Genomic DNA, 22,574 nt, shown 5'->3' on the forward strand with positions numbered 1-22,574 from the left:
CACCCTTTCTTCCAGGCCCTGAAGGATCCGAAGAACTTCCGATGGACGGCGGAATGCGAAAGGGCCTTCGAGCAGATGAAGCTACACCTGGCCAGCCTCCCTCGACTCGCTTCGGTCTCCCCGGGGGAGAAATTGAGTCTTTACCTCGCTGCCTCCCGGCACGCGGTCAGTTCGGTTCTAGTCAAAGAAAATTCCGGCGATCAACTGCCGGTCTACTACGTCAGCCACATGCTGAGCGGACCAGAAGAACGCTACCCGCCGATCGAAAAGCTGGCGCTGGCACTCGTCCTGTCGGCGCGGAAGCTCCACCCTTACTTCTAGGCCCACCCGATAGAGGTAATAACTGATCAGCCGCTTCGGCTTGTTCTGTCCAAGTTCGACGTTGCAGGGCGTCTCCTCAAATGGGCAGTGGAGCTCGGCGAGCACGACATACAGTACATGCCTCGGACCGCCATCAAAGCCCAGTCCGTGGCAGACTTCATTGCGGAGTTGACCCCGAATACAGGCGAAGAACGCGAGCCACCGCGAGACACGTGGACCCTCCACGTAGATGGCTCGGCCAACGCGAAAGGCGCCGGTGCAGGGCTGGTGCTGGTAACACCTGACGGCCGCTCGATTGAGCGCTCCCTCTGCTTCGGGTTCAGGGCCACCAACAGCGAGGCAGAATACGAGGCTCTCCTGGCGGGGCTCCAGTTGGCACTGGAAATGCGGGTGACCGACATACGCGTCATCACCGACTCACAGCTGGTGGCTAGGCAACTCGACGGCGAATACGAGGCCCGGGACCCGACTATGGCGAAATATCTGGCACAGGTAAAAAGCCTTGCCGCCAAGTTCGCCTGTTTTGAATTGTCGAATGTCCCCAGGAGCGAGAACCAGCGAGCCGACACCCTAGCAAAACTGGCGTCTGGCCCGGCCCCCTGGGCTCGGCCCGAGACCGAAGAACTCCCCCGCCGAGCCATAGAGGTCGTCACCACCGTCGCTCACGGCACGCCGGCAACTTGGGTACAGGAGATGCTACGCTTCAAGCGGGACGGGACCCTGCCCGACGATGCAACTATAGCTCGACGCTTGCGTCGGACGCAGTCGTGGTACACCGAGGAAGGAGGACGGCTGTACAAGCGGTCTTTCTCGCGCCCCTTGTTGCGCTGCCTGGAGCCGAGCGAAGCCTGGACGGTTCTGTCCGACATGCATGAAGGGGCCTGCGGGGAACACATGGGCGAACGAGCCCTGGCGCACAAGGTAATCCGACAGGGGTACTACTGGCCGACCATGCGCCAGGACGCGAAAGCTTTCGTGCGGCGGTGCAGCTCGTGCCAGGAGCACGCCTGCACCGCCCGACGGCCGGCGGTCCTATTCACCCCCGTCGACTGCGCCTGGCCATTCGCGCAGTGGGGACTGGACATACTCGGGCCTCTTCCGCCCGCCTCCGGCCAGCGGAAGTACATCATCGTGGGAGTGGACTACTTTACCAGATGGGTCGAAGCCGAGCCCCTAGCAACCATTACGGAGTCGCAAGTGGAAAGGTTCGTGTGGAGAAACCTCATAACTCGGTTCGGCCTGCCCCAGTCCATCGTCACCGACAATGGACCTCAGTTCGCCGGCAGGAAATTCCAAGAGTTCTGCGCCAAACACAAAATTCAACTGAGGTTCAGCTCGGTGGCTTACCCCCAGGCAAATGGGCTAGCCGAAGTAACCAACCGGGCCATCGTCGACGGCCTCAAGAGACGGGTATCCGCTACCCGATCGGCTTGGATCGACGAGCTCCCGAGCATCTTGTGGGCGCTTCGAACCACCCCCAAGACCCCGACCGGGGAGTCTCCCTATAGCCTCACGTTCAGGACCGAGGCCGTGCTACCATCCGAAGTAGCCGTCCCGACTCCGCGGACGACAGGCTACAGCCGAGAAGCCTCGGGCGAAGGACTCCGATCCAACCTGGACCTGCTCGAGGAAAGACGGGCCAACGCACACCAGAAAGCTCTTTCTTATAAAAGAGCCGTGGCGAGGGTCTACAACCGGAGCGTACGACCCCGATCGATAAAGTTAGAGGACCTGGTCCTGCGCAAAATCGAGATCAGCCACCCAACCCAAGTAAGGGGGAAGCTGGCCCCAAAGTGGGAGGGACCCTATCGGGTCATCGGAGTATCCCGACCGGGGACGTTCCGACTCGCAACAATGGGTGGCGACCCCGTGCCCCGGACTTGGAACATACAAAACCTTAGGAAATATTTCGTCTAAAGACAGACACTACGCAAACACAAAAAATCGGAGGAAAAGATCATCTTATTAAAAAGGAAGGGATACAGAAGCCAAAACCCATACACACAAAACCCTCACACCCTCGACCCCGACATACAAAAACGACCCTCACTGCTCTCCCGGAGTCTTCGGGCGGTCGTCAAACGGCACGTCTTCCGGCATGTCTACCTCCAGGTCCACGGGGTGAGAGGCGAACGGATCCCTTTCCACCTCGGAGCCGGGAGGGCACGAGTCGAAGCGACCCAGGGCGATTCTGTATCCGTACTCGTAGGATACTCGCCCCATTCGGGTCAGTCCGAGCTCAAAGTTCTCGGACTTCTTGTAGGCTTCAATCGCCTCCTTGTCCTTTGATGGGCGGAGGCGAACCTCCTCAGCCAACGCCTCGGAAGCAGCGCGGGCTTCAGCCTTGGCCTTCTCCGCCCTCTTGGAGAGACCAAGCGCCTCTGACTTCGACTGGCGGAGCTCGGCCCGATCCAAACGGAGGAACTCCTACAGCTCCTTGACCGACTCGCCCGACCGCTCGAGCTCTGCTTGTAGGCGCGCCACCTCTTCCTCGGAATCGGTCGCGCGTTTTTCCGCAGCCGCTACCGCCTCGGGGCCCGACCCAGCCCGGATCTCCTCTAGCTGACGACACAACTCGGAGTTGCGCTCGCTGAAGTCCCAGATTATCTGGCCAGCATCACGCACTCGGTCCATCAGCGCCGTCGAATAATGGAGGCCCTGTCACAAGAAAATAAGGGTCAGCGCACAGTCGCAGGGATGCCCGGAGTTAGCAAAATGCTTACCAATGTCAGAAACCTCCTCGCCTTGTTGAGCAGGGTCTCCGAGGGCAGGGTGTACAGGTCCCGAGCCAGGTCGGGGTGGAGCACACCTCGAAGAAAGGCGGCCGAGGGATCTCCCCCGGCCCATACCTTGTCCCCTCGGGACAGCCCCTTCCATCGGGCGACCAGCGGGTCGGAAGCCTCCCCTGTCGGAAGCTCGCCCATCACCGCTGCCCATAGGGGCTCGTCGGCCCCCGTGCGTAGCCCGCACAGATCATCCACCGTGGGCAGGTTCGCCCTCTTCCCGGCCGCCCCCTGGCTGGGCCCATCAAATCGGGAAGGCCCCTCGTCCCGAGTGGTCCGCTTGGCGCCCACGATTGTTGAAGGAGTGGTCCCCGCCTTGGTTTTCCCAGGACTCGTCGTCCTCGCCTTCTTTGACGGACGTCCCTCGGGGATCTCCAATGGGGCACCCGCCGAACCGGGCAACGGGTCGGCTGAGGAACGCGGAGGGGAAGCAGCGGACTGGCGCAGGGAAGAAGCCGACGAAGAGCGACCACCACGGAGGGACAGGAGCTTCATTCCTACGAAGGAGACAAGCAAAACCGTCACAAACTATGGAAACAAATAAAACGTGGAAAACACCCTCTATAAACATACCCCCGAAAGCCGGGCTAAGACCCGCCTCGGCTAGCCACTCCTCGGTCATAGCTCGGATGGCCTGAGAACCGGGAAGGATTGCCCGGAGCATCTTCAAATCCCGACGCTCCTCGTCGTTCAAGTCCGGGACTGTGTTATCTATCACCCTCACCGCCCACCGAACTCCGAAGCCCCAATCCCTCGGCCAGCTAACATAAAAAAACCGCCCCTTCCACCCTTTATTATTTGAAGGGGCTCCCCCGACGCGAAAGCCAGTCCGGGCTGACACGAAATAGCCCCCCGGCCCCTTGAGAAGGCGGAAACATGAGAGAAAGAGGTTTCGGGTAGGGGTGATGTTAGCATAGTAACACTCCCCTAAGAACGCTACCAGGTACCGCCATGAGTTAGGCGCCACCTGGGAAGGCGAAATCCGCCAGAGAGATAGGCAAGAAACAATGAGGGGGTGAAGGGGAAGGCGCAACCCAGCCTCTAGGGCGTCTTGGGTCAATGCAAAACCTCGGGGGATCGGGTCGTATGACCGCTGCCCCGGATCAGGGGCAACCAGGACGAACTCCTCCGGGATGTGATAACGCTCCCGGAGCTTTTCCAGCGACGACCCGCTCACCACCGAGTCGAGGTCGTGCGGCCACATTAGAGCCTCAAGGGCTCGCGCCGCCTCCTCTTCTGGGGAAGACGGAGGCATGCTCTCCCGGACTCTGTCGAGGGACGAAGGCGAAGAGACAGGTGAGAAGGACATTCCTTACCGGCTTTTGGAACGAACAAGAGAGACGGCGAGGGAGCGACTGTGGGATGGTGGCGTAGGAGAGGAGAAGGTGCGATGGCAGAAAGAAACGACGAGGTTCAAGACTCAGCAGATAAAACGGGCAGAGTACGCCATTCATGTAAGAAAAAACCCGCCAAAAGAGACGTCCCTTCGTCTCCCCCTAGCGGCTGACAGCTCATCCGCGCGCCCACTCGCATCAGGGAAGACCAACAAACACCCCATCATAAATGCGGACCCAAAGCCGCTGCAGGAAATGACGTGGAGAACGGCCACTACGACTTCTCAACGCCTAAAAAGAACGACGATCTTCCCTCATGTTCCCGAGACCACCTCCTCGGCGCGGCCAGCCCGCCCGAGACGTGCTCCTCGGCCGCATGTTCCCGAGACCACCTCCTCGGCGCGGCCAGCCCGCCCGAGACGTGCTCCTCGGCCGCATGTTCCCGAGACCACCTCCTCGGCGCGGCTAGCCCGTCCGAGACGTGCTCCTCGGCCGCATGTTCCCGAGACCACCTCCTCGGCGCGGCCAGCCCGCCTGAGACGTGCTCCTCGGTCGCATGTTCCCGAGACCACCTCCTCGGCGCGGCCAGCCCGTCCGAGACGTGCTCCTCGGCCGCATGTTCCCAAGACCACCTCCTCGGCACGACCAGCCCGCCCGAGACGTGCTCCTCGGCCGCATGTTCCCGAGACCACCTCCTCAGCGCGACCAGCCCGCCCGAGACGTGCTCCTCGGCCGCATGCTTCCCGAGACCACCTCCTCAGCGCGGCTAGCCCGCCCGAGACGCGCTCCTCGGCGGCATGTTTCCCGAGACCACCTCCTCGGCGCGGCCCGCACGCCGGAAACATATCCCCCGGCCTCATGCCGCGCTAAAGCGCCTATGAAGCGCGGCCTACTTACCGCGGACCTGTGCCTCAATTGTGAGCCTCGAAGAACACCGCCGCCTACCGATCAAAGCCACGCCTCGAATCCCCACCGTCCGATGCCGAGCCGTGGCTTCCTTTTGGGGGGGGGATATGATATGGCAAAAAATGGTAAACCCCACTCCCGGCGACATACCCCGCACGTGGACAGGCGCGGCGCCCCAGGGAGAGCAACGAGGGCGATGGTCTGCGTCCGGACGTTAGCTTCACTGAGCCCACAGTCCCTCAGTTTACCCAGCACAGTGGGACGAGACAGGAGTAGGTAGCGGTTGAAGCTCGCCCATACCCTGCGATTCCCCATTCCCATACGCAAGGTCCTCGGCGATGTCGGACGCCATCAGAGATACGGCCCCGACCGACGGGAGGGCGCGCCCGATAATGCCGAGTTCCCCCTATAAACGCCCTCGGGCCAGAGGGAAGAAGGCAGGCTGAAATCCCCAAACAATCGCCACCGCATCTCTCTAACTTAATCGTCGGAGGGGTCGGGTCAAGGGGACCCGACCTTTGTGCAGGTATCAAGCCGAGGACTCCCGTTCGGGATACGCAGCCAAGGAGCCCCCACCCGGAGGAAGTCGCTGCATCGCCCCGAGTCCGAGGCCGCCCTGACCACCCCGGAGGAGACGAGCATCGCCCTAGGGAGGTCCCCGCCATTCGGACCCCCGAACGAGCCGAGACGACCTCTCGGGTCACGGCTAAGAAAAAAAGGTGTTTGCACTAACACTTTCCATAGTTTTTCACGAACTTGCGGTAGTAGCCTGTTAAACCCATAAAGCCATGTAACAATTTTATGTTTCTCGAGGTTGGCCAGTTTTGCATTGCTCCAATTTTGAAGGGGTCCACTGCCACACCTTCCTCTGATATGATATGCCCAAGATATTCCACCTTTTGTTGAAGAAAGCAAAAATTCGTGGTTGTTGTGTTTTCAAAAGGGGTCCACTGCCACACCTTCCTCACCAATTTCCTTGCTGTTATACTGCCGAAATTTTCTTGATTAAATTAGATATCCTTGCTGTCATATAAACTGTGATTTTGCTATTAATTCCCTCCTCAATTTTCTCAAGTTTTTGGTGGAAATTACGTCGAGAAACCGTTGTTTCTTCGACGACAATTCTACTCTTACAAGACAGCACATACTTGCTGCAACTTCCATGGAATTCTGTCAAACCTTTGCTACCATCTACCACAGATCCAAAACTTTCATCCACAACCCTTTGTTAGGATTGATTGCATGATTTTGAACACACAACAACCATGAATTTTTGCTTTCTTCAACAAAAGGTGGAATATCTTGGGCATATCATATCAGAGGAAGGTGTGGCAGTGGACCCCTTCAAAATTGGAGCAATGCAAAACTGGCCAACCTCGAGAAACATAAAATTGTTACATGGCTTTCTGGGTTTAATAGGCTACTACCGCAAGTTCGTGAAAAACTATGGAAAGATCAGTGCACCACTTACTTCTTTACTAGAAAAAGATGTCTTCCAATGGTTGGACAGAGCCTCCGCTGCCTTCGACAAACTTAAGGCAGCCATGACGACGATGCCGGTGCTAACACTACCAGATTTCAACCGACCCTTCATTATTGAGGCTGACACATCTGGAGTCAGAATTGGAGCCATTCTCATGCAAGATGGTCGACCACTCACATACACTAGCAAGGCATTATCTCCCTCCGATCAAAATATGTCAACATATGATAAGGAGATGCTCGCCATTGTGCGCGCAGCAACGAGGTGGAGATTGTACTTGATCAGGCGATACTTTCAAATCAAGACCGACCATAAAAGCCTAAAATATCTCTTGGAGCAGAAGATATCTTCTCCCGAGCAGCAAAAATGGGTAACAAAACTTCTTAGATTTGATTTTGAAATAACTTACAAAAAGGGGAAAGAGAATGTTCTTGCAGATGCGCTTTCGCAGCTACCTGAGCAAGTTGAAGTTTCGACCGTTTCACTTCCGACCAGCGACTTCCTTGAGGATATTAAGATGGAATGGCAGGAAGATTCAGATACTAGTAAGATTATAAAAAAATTGGAGGAAGCACCAAGCCCCATGGCTCATTACAATTGGGACTCAAAAGAATTACACTATAAGGGACGCATTGTGCTTGTGACAAATTCTACTTGCATCTTCAATAGCAGATTTTGGAAAAAGTTATTCTATATGCAGGGTACTAAATTGAAAAGGAGTACGACATATCACCCACAAACCAACAGCCAACCAGAAGTTTTAAACAGGTGCTTGGAGACAGCCCAAAGCCACCCACCAAATATGACTACCCAAAGAGAACTCCAGACCCAGCCAAGTGCCATTATTGATCGACGGATCGTGACTCGACGACGACGACCCACTAGTGAAGTGCTAATACAGTGGGCGAACCTACCAAAAGAAGATGCCACTTGGGAGAACTATGATGACTTGAAGATCAAATTCCCAGAATTCATGAATCATCAGCCTCGAGGACAAGGCTGATTTGAAGAGGGCGGGTCTGTTAGGACTCTAGCTTGGAGAGTCCTAATTGGGAGGGACAATCATGTAAAAATGTTAGGACTCTAGCTAGGAGAGTCCTAATTGAGAGGGACATTCTGTTAGGACTCTAGCTAGGAGAGTCCTAATTGTGAGGGGCATTCATGTAGGAGGTTTTTTCTTAGAGAAGAATTAGGAGTTGTAAGGGAATAGGAGTCTTGAGTAGGAGTCCTATTAGGAGTTGGTTAGAAGTAAGAGTCTTAAGTAGGAGTCCTATTAGGAGTTAGGGTTTAGAAGCCCTATAAATAGCCATGTATTCCTTCTCTTTTCTCAAGGAATAGATGAATCTTTTCTGCAACCTTTGAGCAGCAACTTGGAGGGAGGAACCCCTATAGAGTTCCAAGGAGGCCGATCCCCTAAAGAGATCAACCCCAAGTTTAGAATCTGCAAGGGTTCTAACATATATGCCTCCAAATCTATGATATTAAGATCTCTCTTTTGTTGTCAGGTTAAAGGCATGTATAGTTGAGAGAAGTGATAGTTGAGAAAGGATTGGTGGATCGATGGATGTAGGCTATGATTTAGGCTTGTTTTGTGGTTGTTTTGGGTGTAGTTTAAGGGTGTGGTTTAGTGGAGTTTTTGGGCTATGGATGAATGTTTTGGATTTGTGGTAGATGGTAGCAAAGGTTTGATATAAATCAGTGGAAGTTGCAGCAAGTATGTGCTGTCTTGTAAGAGTAGAATTGTCGTCGAAGAAACAACGGTTTCTTGACGTAATTTCCACCAAAAACTTGAGATAATTGAGGAGGGAATTGATAGCAAAATCATAGTTTATATGACAGCAAGGATATCTAATTTAATCAAAAAAATTTCTGACGTAACATTCATGTGGAGCCGACTAGAAAACTTGATTCGGAAGCTATTTCAATCCTCAATACCCCAATTACTGACGACGAAATTGTATGTGTTGTCTTTAAGTCACCAAAGCACAAAAGCCCAGGTCCAGATGGATTTCCAGCTGAATTTTACCAAACTGCTTGGTCTATTATTGGAAATGATGTGATGAAGGCTTGCCAACATTTTTTCTCTTCAGGTCATATTCTTAGAGAGATGAATTGCACCTTTATTTCTTTAATTCCGAAGAATGCAGGGGCTGATTCACTAGAGAACTATCGACCCATATCATTATGCAACTTTATTTACAAGATCATCTCCAAAGTATTAGCAAATAGAATGCAAAAGGTAATACACAAGATCATTAGCCCAAATCAAGCTGCTTTCATCAAAGGGAGAAGTATACATCATAACATTTTGCTTGCTAATGACTTGGTCAAAGATTTGCATTCAAAAGCAAGAGAGACAAAAATATGTTTTAAAGCTAATTTACGGAAAGCCTTTGATTCAGTTAATAGGAAATTTATCTATATGATGCTCCTCGATATGAACTTCCCACAGTAATGGGTTAATTGGATTCAATCTTGCTTGGAAACTCCAAAGTTTTCGATACTCTTTAATGGCTCACCTATTGGTTTTTTTGGGAGCACGAATGGCATCCGACAAGGTGATCCACTCTCTCCGTATCTCTTTACTATTGCGATGGAAGGACTTAGCTGTATGTTGGAACATGCAGTCTTAAATGGCAGCATAAAGGTACCCAATGCTGGCTCTATTCATATATCACATATAACATTTGCAGATGATTTACTTAACTTTCTCCAAAATGATCCAACTTCAGTAAAGAACCTGGCTACTATTATGAATGACTTTGGTATGGTTTCTGGACTTCAGTTAAATCATGCGAAAAGTAAAGTATATATGAGCCCTTACGTTGAGAATAAGGTCTTTATTGCATAAACTTTGGGGGTTAGTGAGGGATGCCTGCCAGTTCCTTATTTGGGTCTCTCGCTCATATCCACAGGCATTCACAAAACCCACTGTCAGCCTATCCTACAAAAAATAAAGAATAGAATTTCTTCTTGGAAAAATAGGCTTCTATCAAAAGCAGGATGACTCGAACTCATCCGTTCTGTATTGCACTCCTACTCTATATATTGGTGTAATGCATTTCTTCTGCCTGCTGGACTTCTTCAAGATATTGAACGGTTATTAATGAACTTCTTCTGGAATGGCACAAATGATAAGGCAATGCATATGGTAAATTGGGATAGCATTTGCAAACCGAAAGATGAAGGGGGGCTAAACTTGTGAAATACTAGAGATTGGAATCAAGCATGCCTGGTACAACAATTGTGGGATCTTTTGCAAAACAAATGTTCCTTATGGTCACAATGGGTTTCTGCTAGGTATCTTTCAAAGGAATCAATCTGGAAAATTTCAACAAGAACATACCACTCTTCAGCTTGGAAAGGAATTTTAAAGGCAAGGAATTGGCTAATCAAACACATTTCTTATGCAATCTCTTCTTGAACTAGTACTAATATGTGGTACGATCCTTGGGTGAATGGGAAGAGTATATTTCAATTCTATGGCGATAGAATACGAAAAGATCTTGGGGCTCCCAAAGATTGGAAGGTTTCCGAGTTCATTCCGAGTTCATTGCTAAATTGAAAAGGAGTACGACATATCACCCACAAACCAACAACCAACCAAAAGTTTTAAACAGGTGCTTGGAGACAGCCCAAAGCCACCCACCAAATATGACTACCCAAAGAGAACTCCAGACCCAGCCAAGTGCCATTATTGATCGACGGATCGTGACTCGACGACGACGACCCACTAATGAAGTGCTAATACAGTGGGCGAACCTACCAAAAGAAGATGCCACTTGGGAGAACTATGACGACTTGAAAATCAAATTCCCAGAATTCATGAATCATCAGCCTCGAGGACAAGGCTGATTTGAAGAGGGCGGGTCTGTTAGGACTCTAGCTTGGAGAGTCCTAATTGAGAGGGACAATCATGTAAAAATGTTAGGACTCTAGCTAGGAGAGTCCTAATTGAGAGAGACATTCTGTTAGGACTCTAGCTTGGAGAGTCCTAATTGTGAGGGGCATTCATGTAGGAGGTTTTTTCTTAGAGAAGAATTAGGAGTTGTAAGGGAATAGGAGTCTTGAGTAGGAGTCCTATTAGGAGTTGGTTAGAAGTAAGAGTCTTAAGTAGGAGTCCTATTAGGAGTTAGGGTTTAGAAGCCCTATAAATAGCCATGTATTCCTTCTCTTTTCTCAAGGAATAGATGAATCTTTTCTGCAGCCTTTGAGCAGCAACTTGGAGGGAGGAACCCTTATAGAGTTCCAAGGAGGCCGATCCCCTAAAGAGATCAACCCCAAGTTTAGAATCTGCAAGGGTTCTAACATATATGCCTCCAAATCTATGATATTAAGATCTCTCTTTTGTTGTCAGGTTAAAGGCATGTATAGTTGAGAGAAGTGATAGTTGAGAAAGGATTGGTGGATCGATGGATGTAGGCTATGATTTAGGCTTGTTTTATGGTTGTTTTGGGTGTAGTTTAAGGGTGTGGTTTAGTGGAGTTTTTGGGCTATGGATGAATGTTTTTGATTTGTGGTAGATGGTAGCAAAGGTTTGATATAAATCAGTGGAAGTTGCAGCAAGTATGTGCTGTCTTGTAAGAGTAGAATTGTCGTCGAAGAAACAACGGTTTCTTGACGTAATTTCCACAAAAAACTTGAGATAATTGAGGAGGGAATTGATAGCAAAATCATAGTTTATATGACAGCAAGGATATCTAATTTAATCAAAAAAATTTCTGACGTAACATTCATGTGGAGCCGACTAGAAAACTTGATTCGGAAGCTATTTCAATCCTCAATGCCCCAATTACTGACGACGAAATTATATGTGTTGTCTTTAAGTCACCAAAGCACAAAAGCCCAGGTCCAGATGGATTTCCAGCTGAATTTTACCAAACTGCTTGGTCTATTATTGGAAATGATGTGATCAAGGCTTGCCAACATTTTTTCTCTTCAGGTCATATTCTTAGAGAGATGAATTGCACCTTTATTTCTTTAATTCCGAAGAATGCAGGGGCTGATTCACTAGAGAACTATCGACCCATATCATTATGCAACTTTATTTACAAGATCATCTCCAAAGTATTAGCAAATAGAATGCAAAAGGTAATACACAAGATCATTAGCCCAAATCAAGCTGCTTTCATCAAAGGGAGAAGTATATATCGTAACATTTTGCTTGCTAATGACTTGGTCAAAGATTTGCATTCAAAAGCAAGAGGGACAAAAATATGTTTTAAAGCTGATTTACGGAAAGCCTTTGATTCAGTTAATAGGAAATTTATCTATAAGATGCTCCTCGATATGAACTTCCCACAGCAATGGGTTAATTGGATTCAATCTTGCCTGGAAACTCCAAAGTTTTCGATACTCTTTAATGGCTCACCTATTGGTTTTTTTGGGAGCACGAATGGCATCCGACAAGGTGATCCACTCTCTCCGTATCTCTTTACTATTGCGATGGAAGGACTTAGCTGTATGTTGGAACATGCAGTCTTAAATGGCAGCATAAAGGTACCCAATGCTGGCTCTATTCATATATCACATATAACATTTGCAGATGATTTACTTATCTTTCTCCAAAATGATCCAACTTCAGTAAAGAACCTGGCTACTATTATGAATGACTTTGGTATGGTTTATGGACTTCAGTTAAATCATGCGAAAAGTAAAGTATATATGAGCCCTTACGTTGAGAATAAGGTCTTTATTGCACAAACTTTGGGGGTTAGTGAGGGAAGCCTGCTAGTTCCTTATTTGAGTCTCCCGCTCATATCCACAGGCATTCACAAAACCCACTGTTAGCCTATCCTACAAAAAATAAATAATAGAATTTCTTTTGGAAAAATAGGCTTCTATCACAAGCAGGACGACTCGAACTCATCCGTTCTGTATTGCACTCCTACTCTATATATTGGTGTAATGCATTTCTTCTGCCTGCTGGACTTCTTCAAGATATTGAACGGTTATTAATGAACTTCTTCTGGAATGGCACAAATGATAAAGCAATGCATATGGTAAATTGGGATAGCATTTGCAAACCGAAAGATGAAGGGGGGCTAAACTTGTGAAATTCTAGAGATTGGAATCAAGCATGCCTGGTACAACAATTGTGGGATCTTTTGCAAAACAAATGTTCCTTATGGTCACAATGGGTTTCTGCTAGGTATCTTTCAAAGGAATCAATCTGGGAAATTTCAACAAGAACATACCACTCTTCAGCTTGGAAAGTAATTTTAAAGGCAAGGAATTGGCTAATCAAACACATTTCTTATGCAATCTCTTCTGGAACTAGTACTAATATGTGGTACGATCCTTGGGTGAATGGGAAGAGTATATTTCAATTCTATGGCGACAGAATACGAAAAGATCTTGGGGCTCCCAAAGATTGGAAGGTTTCCGAGTTCATTCCGAGTTCATTGCTAAATTGAAAAGGAGTACGACATATCACCCGCAAACCAACAGCCAACCGGAAGTTTTAAACAGGTGCTTGGAGACAGCCCATAGCCACCCACCAAATATGACTACCCAAAGAGAACTCCAGACCCAGCCAAGTGCCATTATTGATCGACGGATCGTGACTCGACGACGACGACCCACTAATGAAGTGCTAATACAGTGGGCGAACCTACCAAAATAAGATGCCACTTGGGAGAACTATGACGACTTGAAGATCAAATTCCCAGAATTCATGAATAATCAGCCTCGAGGACAAGGCTGATTTGAAGAGGGCGGGTCTGTTAGGACTCTAGCTTGGAGAGTCCTAATTGAGAGGGACATTCATGTAAAAATGTTAGGACTCTAGCTAGGAGAGTCCTAATTGAGAGGGACATTCTGTTAGGACTCTAGCTAGGAGAGTCCTAATTGTGAGGGGCATTCATGTAGGAGGTTTTTTCTTAGAAAAGAATTAGGAGTTGTAAGGGAATAGGAGTCTTGAGTAGGAGTCCTATTAGGAGTTGGTTAGAAGTAAGAGTCTTAAGTAGGAGTCCTATTAGGAGTTAGGGTTTAGAAGCCCTATAAATAGCCATGTATTCCTTCTCTTTTCTTAAGCAATAGATGAATCTTTTCTGCAGCCTTTGAGCAGCAACTTGGAGGGAGGAACCCCTATAGAGTTCCAAGGAGGCCGATCCCCTAAAGAGATCAACCCTAAGTTTAGAATCTGCAAGGGTTCTAACAATATCCTTGTTGGCGATGTTTATTGCGGCCAGAGTTTGTTGAGGAAAAATATCCTTGCTGGCGATATTTGTTTGGGCCTGAGTTCGTTGGGCTATTGTGGACGGATCCGAAGATATTGGAAGAGTTCCTGACTTATGCTTCTCTTGTCCACTAGTACCATGGGAAACTTCTGTTGTGGAAGGCTCAGACATTATAGGAAGAGGTAAAGTTTTGGATTTGTCCTTCTGTCCGCGGTGCTGTCCTTGCGAGTCGGAATACTCAATAGTCTTTGCCACCATCGGTGCTACTGCCATTAGAGAAGACTCGCTTTGTTGCTGAGGCGCTTGACGTGGACGATAGACCTTTGTGATCAGTTTTGGAGTTTGCTGACATGAGATATGTACCTTCCGAGTGTTCCCGTCAAGATCTCGATAGAAAACCTCATTTGGAAGATCTTCGTCGGAAGAAACCAGTACACATGCTCGTGCAAATGCTAATCTCGTGCAAACCAGTACACTAGGAGATTCAAATACTAAATTTTTCTATGCTTCAATTGCTACTCGAAGGGCTGTTAACCATATTAGTAAATGCAGAGACAAAGATGATAATCTTTTTGAGAATTTAGATGAGGTTAAAGCACACACAGAGCAATTTTTTTATTCCTTACTCAATCAAGCTGGGAAAACTAATAACATTCATGTGGAGCCGACTAGAAAACTTGATTCAGAAGCTATTTCAATCCTCAATGCCCCAATTACAGACGACGAAATTGTATTTGTTGTCTTTAAGTTACCAAAGCACAAAAGCCCAGGTCCAGATGGATTTCTAACTGAATTTTACCAAACTACTTGGTCTATTATTGGAAATGATGTGATCAAGGCTTGCCAACATTTTTTCTCTTCACGTCATATTCTTAGAGAGATGAATTACACTTTTATTTCTTTAATTCCGAATAATGCAGGGGCTGATTCACTAGAGAACTATCGACTCATATCATTATGTAATTTTATTTAGAATATCATCTCCAAAGTATTGGCAAATAGAATGCAATCTCTTCTGGAACTAGTACTAATATGTGGTACGATCCTTGGGTGAATGGGAAGAGTATATTTCAATTATATGGCGACAGAATACGAAAAGATCTTGGGGCTCCCAAAGATTGGAAGGTTTCCGAGTACATTGCTAATGGTACCTGGTGTCTCCCTAATCCTATTTCTCCCGAAATGTTATCACTTTGGCCGACTATCATAGCTATTCCAATCAGGAACAACTCTTCATATATACTTATTTGGCCTCATGACAATGGCAAATTTAGTGCCACATCTGTATGGAATCAAATTAGACAAAGAAATAACATGTGGGTCTCAAGCAGTTGGACATGGGATCGACCGGGATCACAAAGACACTCCTTATGTACATGGCAGGCCCTTCTCAATAAACTACCTACAATAGACAATATGAAAAGAAGAGGTATCTATCATGTTAACCGATGCTCCCTTTGTTTGCAACAAGAAGAAACTGTTGACCACCTTTATTTTGTTTGTAATTATACAAAATGGATATGGAAGGAGATTCTCCAGCGATTTGAACTCAATAGACTGCCGCAACCAAACTTGCACCAAGAACTAGGCGACCTTATGCAATGTTTCTCAAGAAAAGGGCCACTTACACAACTGGCAAAGGTTACTTTCAGATGCGCTATTTGGTGGATGTGGAAGGAGAGATGTAATAGAATCTTTGAATGTCAACACACAAACAATGCTCAGCTCTTGAAAAAGATTATTAGAGACTCAAGATCCTGTATGGAGCATGATCTCAAAACCGAGCACTTCACCCGAAGAGAAAAAGATATCTTTATCAAATTTAATTTTGCTATTAGCTAAAGATCTTGGGAATGATACCAAATAATGTACCCACAGGTAGTTATAGTCTACAGCATGTGCAGTCATAACTATCGCATTCGCACTCTATGAGTTACTTGGCTTTGTCTATGACTTGTATAGATAACGTTATTTGTAGAAACTTTACACATAATCAATTTACTTTTACTTACCAAAAAAAAAATGCTAATCTCGTCTGAGCTGCTGTTGCTTTGTAAATGTAGAGTGGCTATCCCAGAGTGCTGCATAACTTTGCAATAAAACGTCGACTCCAAAGATGTAGAGGAAGACCTTGAAAGGATACCCATAATGGAATAGACTATAGGCTATCTAACTCCAAACGGACATCTGGAGACCAGCATCGTAGAATCATTGGATGGCCGTGAATAGTCCAAAATCCTTCAAGGATCCATTGCAAATCTTCTTCAGAGTATAGCTTGCAAACAAAGAATCCGTTCTCCAGCATATGAAGATCAAATGACGATATTCCCCATCGAGTTTTGATAAATGAGGATAGTGGGAAATAAGATGTTTTGAGACCTACCACATAGCCAACAATCGCCATAGACCATGTCTCAATAACCTCTGCTGAATCAGCAGTCTCGTATACAACAATCTTCGTATCAACCTGAACTTCTGGAGTAAAGAATTCCAAACTTAGATCCAGACTTCCAATCGGAGCCTTGAAGAGGCTAGTCCAAGGCCGAGGGTCACTGGAAATGAGGGCAGGCTGCCGCGATCTAGAGCGCGACCTACTTCGATACTGCTTCATCGAAGGAGTTTCTCTCTAGAGAGGATATGGTGGAGGAGCAAATTGAGGGGTAACGGTAGAGAGTCTTGCCATCGTACCAACCCTCCCGCCACCATTGCCAGCCCTAGGGGCTGTCGCTACCATGTTTGATCCCTCTTCTGGTCGCCGCTACAGAATTGTCGCCATAGGGAAAAGCTACCACCGCAGTATATCATATCATCGCTGCAGTACCGTCGCTCTAGGGAGATCTGGTCGCCGCTACAGTATCGTTGCCCTTGGGGAGAAGCTGACGCTATAGGAGATCCGATCAGCACTACAGTAAGGGAGATCATATCGCTGCTACAGTACCGTCGCCCGTGGGGGAAAGCCAACGCTGCAGGAGTCAGATCTCCCTTGGGAGATCACGTCGCCGCTACAGTACCGTTGCCCTAGATCTGGTCGCTACTACAATTTCGTCGCCGCCGCTACAGTACCGTCGCCCTTGGGAGATCTGATTGTCGCTACAGTGTTGTCGCCCTTCGCCCGACGCTACAGGAGTCAAATCGCCCTAGCGAGATCTGGTCGCCGCTACAGTACGTTCCCGTCAAGATCACGATAGAAAACCTCATTTGGAAGATCTTCGTCGGAAGAAACCAGTACACATGCTCATGCAAATGCTAATCTCGTTTGAGCTACTGTTGCTTTGTCGATGTAGAGTGGCTGTCCTAGAGTGCTGCATAACTTTGCAATAAAACGTCGACTCCAAAGATACTCTTGATGTCGTGCGAAAGAGATTGCTGCCATAAGCGTATACGGTTGTCGCGCTTTAACTTCTCCTCAGATCTCCGGCTTCAAGCCCTCAATGAAGGTCCTCAATAGCTGTTTTTGAGACCAATCATGAGTTTGATTAGATAACTTTTCAAACCTGGTTTGGCACTCCTGAATGGTGGAAGTTTGTCGGATCTTTGCTAGTTGTCCATCAATATTCTCGTAATCGGTTGGTCTGAAGCGGATCAGCAGTCCTTCTTTGAATTGTTGCAATGAAATGACTCCATAAGTATGTTCAAACCAGTCAAACCACTGTATAGCATCCCCTTCAAGATGTATAGCTGTAATTTTCACCATAGATGCATCCGCGGTTTTGTGGTACTGAAAATATCGCTCCGCGCACGAGATCCAACCAATCAGGTCTCCTTCTTCCCATCAAGGGAAGTCCACTCTCATGCATGGATAGTTGGGTGCAATCATAGAGCCTCCCCTCCCTTGGAACTCATCTCCTTAAGCCTGGTGTGATTGGGCAAAGCTCTCTCCGTGATATAATTTTTTCGGGCTTAGTGGTCGGCCCAATCTGAGTTCAGTAAAGAGCGTCCGAATCTTATCCTCCATTCGCGCCTCCAAGGCTTCGAATTTAGCATTGAATGCCTCCTTAGATGTCATAGTATATGCCTCCAAATCTATGATATTAAGATCTCTCTTTTCTGGTCAAGTTAAAGACATGTATAGTTGAGAGAAGTGATGGTCGAAAGGATTAGTGGCTGTTTTGGGTGCAATTTGAGGGTGTGGTTTAGTGGAGTTTTAGGGCTATGGATGAATATTTTGGATCTGTGGTAGATGGTAGCAAAGGTTTGATAGAAATAAGTGGAAGTTGCAGCAAGTATGTGCTGTCTTGTAAGAGTAGAATTGTCGTCGAAGAAACAACGGTTTCTCGACGTAATTTCCACCAAAAACTTGAGAGAATTGAGGAGGGAATTGATAGCAAAATCACAGTTTATATGACAGCAAGGATATCTAATTTAATCAAGAAAATTTCGGCAGTATAACAGCAAGGAAATTAGTGCAAGTTGTGATTGCAGAATTCTCGTCGAAAAATTTCAGCGGGTTACGAGGAAAATTTGCAGCAACATAAAATTATTTTTAGAGATGAATTTCTTAATAGATCAATCTTAGATGGAAGCCAAGATGATCTATGAAGTGTATAAGAAATTTCATTCAAAAAAGATTGCAAATAGATGGGTTAAGGCAACAATATGCGGCTGAAATTTTCTGCAGCACAGATTTTTAGGTATAGCAGATTGGACGTAAAAGATCAGGGGTTTATATTGAGAATTTTTTGATGAAACCAAAGGAAAATCCACTGTTAGGAAGTGTCAAAGCTATCATAAAAATTTCGTATAGATTTGGATAGAAACAATATAGTATCAAGATCAAACAAACAGTGCTATGCGGCTGAAATTTTACAGTGCAGATTTTCAAGTATAGCAGATTTGACGTAAAAGATCAATGGTTTATATTGATAATTTTTTGAAAAATCCAAAGGGAAATCTGCTGTTAGGAAGTGTCAAAGATATCATAAAAATTTCATAGAAATTTGGATAGAAAAAGCACAACCGCAAGATCAAACAGATGGTACTAAATTGCAGAGATGAAAACTTTGTGACGAAAGGTTTATGCAGCAATATAGGAACAGTTTTTTTTTTTTTGGATTTTCGAATAAAGATAACTAAATTGCAGTAGTAGTAAGGTCGGTAACCAGAACCTGTTGCAATTCACGGGGAGATCAAAGGATGATCCGCGGTGGTGGAGATGATGGCGAAATTCGACGACAATATTTTAAGCAATTGTGGGAATTGCTTTCGGCGGTTGTGGAGGGCTGATGGATGGCAGTGGAAGGGCAGCGAGATGCCAAGAACGCTGCTCTGATACCAGGTGATAGAACCCTTATAGATTCTAAACTTGGGGTTGATCTCTTTAGGGGATTGGCCTCCTTGGAACTCTATAGTGGTTCCTCCCTCCAAGTTGCTGTTCAAAGGCTGCAGAAAAGATTCATCTGTTGCTTATGAAAAGAGAAGAAATGCATGGCTATTTATAGGGCTTCTAAACCCTAACTCCTAATATGACTCCTACTTAAGACTCTTACTTCCAACCAACTCTTAATAGGACTCCTACTCAAGACTCCTATTCCCTTACAACTCCTAATTCTTCTCTAAGAAAAAACCTCCTACATTATTTACCCCTCTCAATTAGGACTCTCCTAGCTAGAGCCCTAACAGAATCTCCCTCTCAATTAGGACTCTCCTAGGTAAAGTCCTAACATTTTTACATGAATGTCCCTCTCAATTAGGACTCTCAAAGCTAGAGTCCTAACAGTATCCTTTCAAGCTAGGACTCTCAAAGCAACAGCAGCTCATACGAGATTAGCATTTGGTGGATGTGGAAGGAGAGATGTAATAGAATCTTTGAATGTCAACACACAAACAATGCTCAGCTCTTGAAAGAGATTATTAGAGACTCAAGATCCTGTATGGAGCATGATCTCAAATCCGAGCACTTCACCCGAAGAGAAAAAGATATTTTTATCAAATTTAATTTTGCTATTAGCTAAAGATCTTGGGAATGATGCCAAATAATGTACCCACAGGTAGTAATAGTCTACTGCATGTGTAGTCATAACTATCGCATTCGCACTCTGAGTTACTTGGCTTTGTCTATGACTTGTATAGATAAAGCTATTTGTAGAAACTTTACACATAATCAATTTACTTTTACTTACGAAAAAAAGATTAGCATTTGCACGAGCAAGTGTACTGGTTTCTTCCGACGAAGATCTTCCTAATGAGGTTTTCTATTGTGATCTTGACGGGAACACTCGGAAAGTACATGTCTCATATTCCTGGAAGCCACAACGATGTCAGCATTGCTTATCTTTTGGTCATGCAAATGGAGCTTGTCAGCAAACTCCAAAACCGAACACAAAGGTCTATCGACCACGTCAAGCGCCTCAGCAATAATGCGAGTCTTCTCTAATGGCAGTAGCACCAATGGTGGCGAAGACTATTGAGCATTCCGACTCGCAAGGACAACACCGCAGACAGAAGGACAAATCCAAAACTTTACCTCTTCCTGTAATGTCTGAGCCTTCCATAATAGAAGTTTCCCATGGTACTAGTGGATAGGAGAAGCATATGTCAGGAAATTCATCTCTTCCAATATCTTCGGATCCGTCCACAATAGCTCAACGAACTCAAGCCCAAACAAATCTCGCCAGCAAAAATATTCTTCCTCAACAAACTCAGGCCGCAACAAACATCGCCAACAAGGATATTCTGTCTCAACAAACTCATGCCCCAATGAACCTCTCTAGCCAGGCTGCTCCAACAAATACTAACCAGGATATTATGCCGCAACAACCAGGATACTAACCTGCCAATCAAGACCACATGATTCAAGGTATTTTAAAGTTTAAACATCTGCAAGCTGTAGATGAAGTAGATAAATAGCCATAAAAGGTAAGGATATTATGCAGGAGGAAAATACAAAATCAAAGGATAAGAAAAAGGATGGTATAGTCTATCCAAAGTCGTAGGATGAATACCTTACCATCATTTTCATTTGTTTATTACTGATGAAGATAACATGCTGGAATGTTCGTGGAATTAATAAGACTGAGAAATGTCGGGAGCTCAACAAAATAATCAAGTCTGCCGCATGTGATATTATTATTCTAGTGGAAACGAAAATTAAACAATCGTGCGTTCAAGCTCAAAAGAATTTAATATGGCCGGACGTAGAACTGTTTACCAATGACTCAAATGAAACTTGGTAGAATATGGGTCTTATGGCATCCTAACTCTATTAATGCTTGGTTTATTTCTGCTATTGATCAATTCATCCATCTTAAGGTAGAGGACAAAAAGAATGGCTGTCAATTCAATTTCACTAGTATATATGCTTCAAATAGTATACAAGAAAGAAATACACTGTGGTCTGATCTAACTAACATTGCAGATGACTGTCTTAATGTACCTTGGATTGTCCTTGGTGACTTTAATACTGTTCAGTACACAAATGAAAAAGTGGCGGGTAGATAGCTTTCAGAAAGTCAGCTTCAGAGTTTTAATGATTACATAGATACTGCTGCATTGACTGATATGAAATCTGTGGGTAATTGGCTCTCCTAGAGTAATCACGGTGCTGCTAACAGAAAAATAATGGCTCGACTCGATAGATGTCTGATTAATCAAGAATGGTTAATAGTTTACCCTGATTCACTTCTTGAGTATGATGCTCCATTGTTTTCTGATCATTCTTTAATGTACACGCAGATAAAGCAACACCAAAAGGCAAGAAACCATTTAGATTTTTCAACATGTGGAGTACTCATCCTCAGTTCCTTGATGTTATCAGATCAGCTTGGAATGTTAATGTGCATGGATCCCCCCCTTACATCTTATGTCAAAAACTCAAAGCCTGTAAGGCAGCACTTAAGGAGTGGAATACAAATACCTTTAGCAATATTACCACCCGAGTTCAATATTACCAACATGAGCTGCAACTTCAGCCCTCCATGATAAGAATCTTATAAAAAAAGAGACAGAAACTAGAAATAACTTCATGCAAGCCATAAAGCAGTAGGAAAGTTTTACAAAACAAAAATCTCGACAGCATTGGCTTACTTTAGGGGATTCCAAAACTAAGTTTTTTTTTGCTTCCATTGCTACTCGAAGAGCCGTTAACCGCATCAGGAAATACAGAGACAGATAACAATCTTATTGAGAATTTAGATGAGGTTAAAGTATACACTGAGCAATTTTTTTATTCCTTACCCAACCAAGTGGGACAACCTAATAATAATTCATGTGGAGCCAACTAGAAAGCTTGATTTGAGTACCATTTCTATCCTCAATGCCCTATTTATAGATGACGAAATAGTAAGAGTTATCTTTAAGTACATGGCAGGCCCTTCTGAATAAACTACCTACAATAGACAATATGAAAAGAAGAGGTATCCATCATGTTAATCGATGCTCTCTTTTTTTTTTTAAGTAAAAGTAAATTGATTTTGTGTAAAGTTTCTACAAATAGCTTTGTCTATACAAGTTATAGATGAAGCTAGGTAACTCATAGAGTACTGCTAGGTAACTCATAGAGTACTCATGCGGTAGTTATGACTACACATGCTGTAGACTATAACTCTTAACTATGGCCAACAAATAAAAT

Source organism: Musa acuminata, chromosome BXJ1-10 (assembly GCF_036884655.1).
Source record: "Musa acuminata AAA Group cultivar baxijiao chromosome BXJ1-10, Cavendish_Baxijiao_AAA, whole genome shotgun sequence".
Classification (NCBI taxonomy): Eukaryota; Viridiplantae; Streptophyta; class Magnoliopsida; order Zingiberales; family Musaceae; genus Musa; species Musa acuminata.